A 7520-nucleotide genomic window follows, 5' to 3' on the forward strand; every position below is an offset into this window, starting at 1 on the left:
AAATTTGCTTCATCTGAAGAGTAAAACCGAATGCCCCTAGTTTTTGTGTGATCTCTAGAAACATTATATGTGCAATAAAATATGCATGTTATTCAAAAGTTAGAAACATGATAGGTGTTTAAAAAAAGCCATTAAAAAATTATGTGTTCACATTTTTAACCTAAGGTTTCACAACATATGCCATCTAATTTCAAGGGGATGAAATCATCATGTTTTAGGGAACTCAAGTTATTATTATGAATGGACCAAATATAGCATAAAAGACTATGAGTGGAAAAGTTTGGGGCAAATGCCTTGAATTTAACAAAGGTTAAACAAAGATTAATTTTAACGTTCTGCTTTTAAATTTAATTTAACAGTCATAGTCGTCTGCTTACTTCTTTGAAATTTTTTTCTTGGTTGAGAGTTATTTTATGGTTTATAGTAACTTGATAGCTAATTGTAGGACACATCTATACTACTTGCAGAAACTCATAAGATAAACATATTGAATTTAGGAATCTCTTTATATGTTCTTCTTTTATATTCACTTTAGGAACATTAATTCAACAAAGGAGCTCACTTGGTTGCTTAACCTATAATATGTAACGTATTTACTGCTTTATGAGTGATTTTATATTATTTTAACTTGTGCTATGAATATGCAATTAATTGAAGCTAAGTGATAAGAGTATAAGCTCTAATGCTTGTAGATTCTAGATAATTTCTCTCAAAATGAAAGCTGATGAGATGATGGTTGGAGATGAAAAGATTTGAAGCATCAGAATGAGAGATTGACTTAGTGGTAAGTTGCCTTCAACGCTTCAATATTGAAATTAAGGTTTCGATTCATGCTGCGAGGTAACCATTGTTTATGTGTGAAGCCCACAACCAAAACAATTGAGAGGTAGAGGCCTTTTGCCATTAATTTCAATTAATCTTTGTACTATAAATTAGTATGTGTATTATAGCCATAGATGAATAAATCCGCCCGTGCATCCCTTCCCTCCACAATCACAAGGTACAGTAAAAGACAACAGAGATCAGATAGAGACTAATAATTGTAGATCGGAGGGAAGAGAAAAAAAACTTTGATGAAGTTCAAATCAATGATCGGAGACTTCATCATTGGCATTAATAAACTTGAACTGTTAATTAATAAACTTTATTTGTAGCAACTGGTTAGGTATACGTAGTTTTTCAAATTTGCATAATGAGTAGCAACTCTAGCAAGTAACATCATGTTGCCTTCTTTTTGGGTCAATATGTGTCATAAGTTTTTACGCTAATTATGTGTTCTTACTCTTCCATACAGTTTTGGGGAGATCAATCGTGCCGAAATTAATCATTATTCATTATTCGTTATTGTCCAATGATAAACTCAGAGAACTCAAGGTTTCTGAAATTGCCAGTGGCCAGTTTGAACTAAACAACCATATTAGAGTTGTGCAGACTTGCGACATGTTGGGGTATTTTATGATCTTATTTCTATGAATTACACTATATCTACTATTCTACCACTGAGAGGCCCTCAAGGTCTGAAAAATAAATACTAGGATTGTTCAGGTTAGACATCACATAAATAACTCAATTTATAATTGTTCTCTATGTTAATTTGCTAGAAATTGTTGTACAACTATATGATGGCATTGAATCAGATCAACAAACCTCATACATATTTTCCGAACAGGTTGGATGAATCAGATTTACACATCAGTAATGTTTACATATTAATTTTTAGCATATGAGCTTGAGTGGAATTAAGTTGGAGTTCCTAAAATATTTGGAGGAAAGTAAAGTAAGTTAACTAATTTTTAACGTTATCTAGGTTTTCACCATATACTTCTAAGATAATCCTTTAGATAGTATTAAATCATAGGATATATATTACTTATATTTGTCTATGTCTTTGAATATGAATATTATTTATCACATAACTAAGTATGAATTTCACGGTTTATAATTTTAATATTCAAATTGCTTACTATTAATAGTCTTTAGACTTGAGGGGAAGAAAAAAAGTAAAATACTTGAAGAAAAACATTTCTCTCAATTTAAATATATAGTTTATTATAAGAAAAATATGCATTGTATTTTGAAATTTTAGGGAAGGGGGAAAAATTTAAAAATAAAGTTTAAAAAATTGATATTATAAATGAAAATTTGAGTTCGACTAGAATTTTAACTTCTAATCTCTCTCACATACACTCCTACAATTATATATATGTTAAATTTCTTTCTCTCTTTAAAAAAGGAAAGAAAGAAAGAAAGAAGATAAAATGAGGAAAAGAGGAAAAAAATAACATAGAAAAAATATATTTGATTTTAAATATTTCTCTCAATTTTAAAATATAGTTTATTATAATAAAAATATGCATTGTATATAAAAAATTTAGGTTAGGAAGAGAAATAAAAAAAATCAAGTTTAAAAAAGTGATATTATAAATGGAATTTGAGTTGGATTGTGATAATCATCGTATCACATACTAATTTTTTTTATACTTATTAATACATGCTTGAATTGAAGTAGTAATAATTTTCATTCTTGTTTTGTAAAAATAAATACATTCAATTATGTATGTGAAAAATAAAAAAATCACCTTTTATTAAAAAATTTAGTAAGGTATTTTAGCTTTATAAATGATAACTTTTGTAATTTTAAAAAGGCGAAATGGTCTGATGGACCCTTCTACTTGTATGTGTTTGTATTCTGGACCCTTTTACTTAATTATTTGTCAACTAAATCATTAAACTCAATAAAACTCTATGTTTTAAGCCCTTCTGATCGTTGGTCAAGCTTATGTGACAACTTAATTATTGAGTTGACACAAATACGTGATGTCACGCATTGAAAGAGCGTGAAAGATCAAATTTTAGACTAAAAATATTTTTTTTCTTTTTAAAAATAGAATAAAGAATAAGAAAATTAACTTTTTTTTCTATTCTCTCTTTCTTTTCTCACCCCATCCATCCCCATTTTTTTCTACTCTCAAACCCCCATTTCTCTTCTTTCTCCCCTTTTCGGTGCTTTCTAATCTCTTCGTTCTCTCTTCTTCTTCTTTTCACATTTTCTTCCTTCCGGGAATAGAAATGAAATTGTATTATTGTTGTAGATCTGTATTTTCCTTTTATTTTCGGGGTAATTTATAACCCATAAAGTGATAAAGATTCAACAGTCTTGAAAGATGAAATATTTGACATACTATTGTCCATAAATTTTAAATTGAAGAGATGTGAATAATAAAATAAAAAATAAAAAATAAAAAATTTAGGAGTACACAAAATAAATGAATTTGTGATATATTAATAAAAAGAACACTTGATAAATTAGATTAAGGCAAGTGATAAGCTAATAAAAATCAATATTAACAATCTAATAATTTTGAATAGTGAACAATGTAATAAAAATATTCGAAACATGAAATGTCATTTAAATGTTATTATTAACCACACGATTCGTCATTTATATATATACTAGAAAGTAATGGGCCGTGCCAGCACGAGCCCAATATTATTATGTAATATTCTTTTTTTTTTTGGTTAAATTTATTTTTATGTGAAATTGGAGAAATTTTTTTTGATGAATCTATCGGTGTGTTCTATAAAATGTTAATTTTCTATATTGATGAGCTAAAATTTTTGCAACATATCTCCTCTAGAAAATAAGTTTTTTTTTTCTTTTGAAATAAGGAAATGTCTAGAAAATAAGTTTTTTTTCTATAATAAATACCATAACTTAAAAGTTGGATTACAAGTATGTAGCGTAAGATAACCTTGCATATTAATCGTTTGTTGATATTTCAAGGAACTAAGTTTTACAAGATAGTTATGTACACTTATTTTACATAATAACAAAATGTGATTCATTGTATAGAAAGTTAGTTGAGATGCAGATTGAGTTGTTTTGATCTTTGATCAAAAGATTAAGACCTGATACATATGAGAGAAGAAGAAAAAATATTATTCATAAATTACAAGATTGGAAAGAATCAAATCACAGTTGCTCGAAATAGGAGGTATGTACATACATGAAAGCAAGTGTACAATTACTTCAAAATAATGACTTAAGAACCAAGTGCAAGGCTGATAAGGCTAGGTAGATAGCTATTGTTTCCGAGGTCGGCCAAAGTAGAGACAAATTCATAAACACAAATACAAGTAAAGTTGTCAATCGAGTTTATTCTTTAAATTCACAAAGAACACAAGCACAAATCTTCTTGTGGTTCATCTAGGAAAATGACCGCAGACTGGCACAACTTTGACTTGAAGTTCCTTCATCATTCAACTCTTTATTGGTAAACTAAGAAGTGATTGACTGTACAGAGAACTATCTTCAAACTACCTCCAATGCATCGATTAATAAATGAAAAGGACAAACGTAGTTGTTTTACACAATTCAAGTAGCTCATATATCATAATACTCTGAAAAACTATATGAGCTCTAAGGCAGTATATTGATCACAATAATCAAACTACTTTCACTGCTAGTAATATAAGTAAATGCAACAAACTATCAACCACAACTACACAAAGGCCAAGATATATATATAAATATGGTCCCAGCAAAATCTATAAAATGGAAGATTTTTTGTACTATAATGGAATAGTCTAGTTTTGTGACTTCAATTGTGGCTTAAGATTTATAATTTTTTATCATAGTTTTGTGCTCTTTTAACTAAAGACCTTTTGAGGAATAGATTATAATGCCCAAAGTAAAGACACCCTGCACATATCGAGAATCACTTCAAATGATACATTCAAGAGTTCAAAAAAAAACTTGCATTGAACCGTTGTTGAACTATGTCTTGAAAGTGTTAAACACTTTAGCCTGTTTTACCTCTTCTCAAATCTAACTCGAACAACGGAAAAAATTGTGTGGGACATCCCAAGAGCTTAGAATCAATAAGTTTAAAGGAATGATATTGCTACTTATATGCAAGTACACCAATGATAGGCTTATTGTATTGATTAGACTAACTAATAGTGTATATGCAATTACTTACGGTGCTGACTTGTTTTTATTAAAAATCAACGGCAACATCGAAGACAAATTTGAGGCAAAACAGAGAAGCAAAGAGCATCTCAAATTTCTGAATTCAACAAAGACGCACTTCTTATAATCCAACCGGTAACCCTACAAATCTAAAACAGAAGAATCGAATTGGGTCTTGATTTTCATTAAAATTTATGATAGATAAAGAGAAATTTCAAAATGACAACTCAAAAATATAACCAAAAAGCAGAAAAAGATAACAAAAAACTGCACATTTCTTAATAACACAATATAAACATTTACCTATACAACAACAACACATGCAGGAAAACCAGACAGAAAAAACTTGATTTTTTGCTTTGCAAAATAAAGAAGAAGAGAGACAGAGCATCAACTCTCATAGAATGTCCTAAATGCACATCAGTTTGGCAGCATTGCTACGTGTCTCTTCCAAAGCAGTATTAAGACACGTATGCAGCCTTTATTGATGAGTTTGGTAGTGTAAATGACCAAAAGACCCTTATTCTTTTATAAAGATGGCAAAAATCAGTCATCTTGTTGTCTCTTCTATATAAGTAAGTAAAAGTAAAGTAAAGTAAAGTATAATAAAAAGAAATAATTTAAATTAATTTGACGTTTTTCTTAATAAATTATTTATTAGGAGTTTATTTAAAAATAATAATTTTATTTATTATACTTTAAAAATATAAATATGACTATTAATAATCTTATATAGTTATTTAATGATATATATAATATTAAAAAATAATTTGTTTTGAATATAAAAGCTAAGTAATAAAATTTTATTAAATTATTTAACTATATATGTAGAGAATAAAAATGGAAATATATAGAAACTCAATAAAGTTATCATTGTATAGGTGTTAATTGTAAAATTAAATGGACCCCACTATACTCAATGATAGAAGGCATAATATAGAGTTTACCAATCACAAATCAATAGACACGCATAAAAATTAGCACAAAGACTTGAGAAATTATTTTTTCTATCGTCTTTATCGATGAAAGTGTATCAAATAAAAAACAAAAGTGTTAAACCAACAAATATTAGTGATCTAGTGGCAGAATCGTACCCCGCTCATGATACTTATAACTTGGATTGTATTTTTGAAGTGATGCATAATTGTGTAATTTAAGAAAATTCATGAATTGAACTTTTTCATTTTTACAAAATGAACCGAATTCGTTAGTTTTAATATTTTCCCTCGCCAATTAACGAAAGGACTCTGTCTATTTCTTATGAAGCACTTATATTTTTCTTTTTGTAAGTTGTCACTTGTAATTATGAACAATTGTAGCAAAAAAATTGTATTTAGCTATGAATTTTTTCGTAGCAAATAGTTGAATTATTCACTACAAATTTTAAGTCGTCGCTATTTAACACCTTACACATTTCGTAACAATTTTTTTGTTGTCACTGAATCACAGATTGTTTAGAGACAATAAAATCTAATTTGTCACCAATTATTTATACTATTAGTGACGAAAATAAATATCATAATTAAAGTTAAATTCTTATAGCTAAAACTTATAATATTTAACTACGAATTCTAATTTGTTGATATTGTAACAACATATTTTTTTAGATGAAATTTTTTTGGGTAAAAAAATCAATAAATTTTAAGACAAAAAATAATTTGTCATGAATTAGATACATTATTAGTGATGAAATAATGTGTCACCGATAACTTTAAATTCGTGACTAACACTACTTAACAAATGGCGCCAATTAATTTTTTGGTGGGAAACTTTAGTAGATGAAACTTTGCTACGGTTTTTCTTGTTTCGTCACTAAAAATATGTGTCTCATATATTTAAGCACAAAAAGTAAATTTTGTCACTAAAAGCGAACAATTAGTGACGAATTTGATGTCGTAGCTAATAATTTCGTAGCTATATATCATATTTGTTGTAGTGTATATATATAGATTTAGCTATGAAAATTGAGAAGGGGTGGGGGTGGGGGTGGGGGGTCGGGGGTGGGGGGTGGGGTGGAGTCGCGAAGCTAGATGGGGGTTCGTGGGTTCAGACGAATGCACTAGTTTTTTCGTAAACCTATTTGTATTAGAAAATTGAATATATATATATATATAAACTTGTGAACTTCCTAACAAAATTGATGAACAAACTCAGTAGTAAGGAAGAGCAGTGAAAATGCTTTTCACACTAGTGTTGTGGGTTCAAAAGAACTCCCAAACTATTTACTCTACCTCTGGATGGGGATGAGGTTGGGGGATTACATTTAGGGTGGAGTGGGGTGGGGGTGGGAATAGGGGTGGAGGACTACATTTCACTAAAAAACAATATGATAGTTGGATTTTTTTCCTAAGGTAATATTATTTGACATGGTTAGACAAGATATCACATTAAATACACTTAAAAATAATATTTTAATATTTTCTGCGTATCGCACGAATACCTATACTAAATGTGATCGATAATCCAAAAGGTCAAAATAATTAATTATGAGTCCCATAAAATCACTTTACTAAGGTAAAAAAAAACAGATATACAAAACGTGTAAAAT

Source organism: Solanum stenotomum, chromosome 1, assembly GCF_019186545.1.
Source record: "Solanum stenotomum isolate F172 chromosome 1, ASM1918654v1, whole genome shotgun sequence".
NCBI classification, from domain to species: Eukaryota; Viridiplantae; Streptophyta; class Magnoliopsida; order Solanales; family Solanaceae; genus Solanum; species Solanum stenotomum.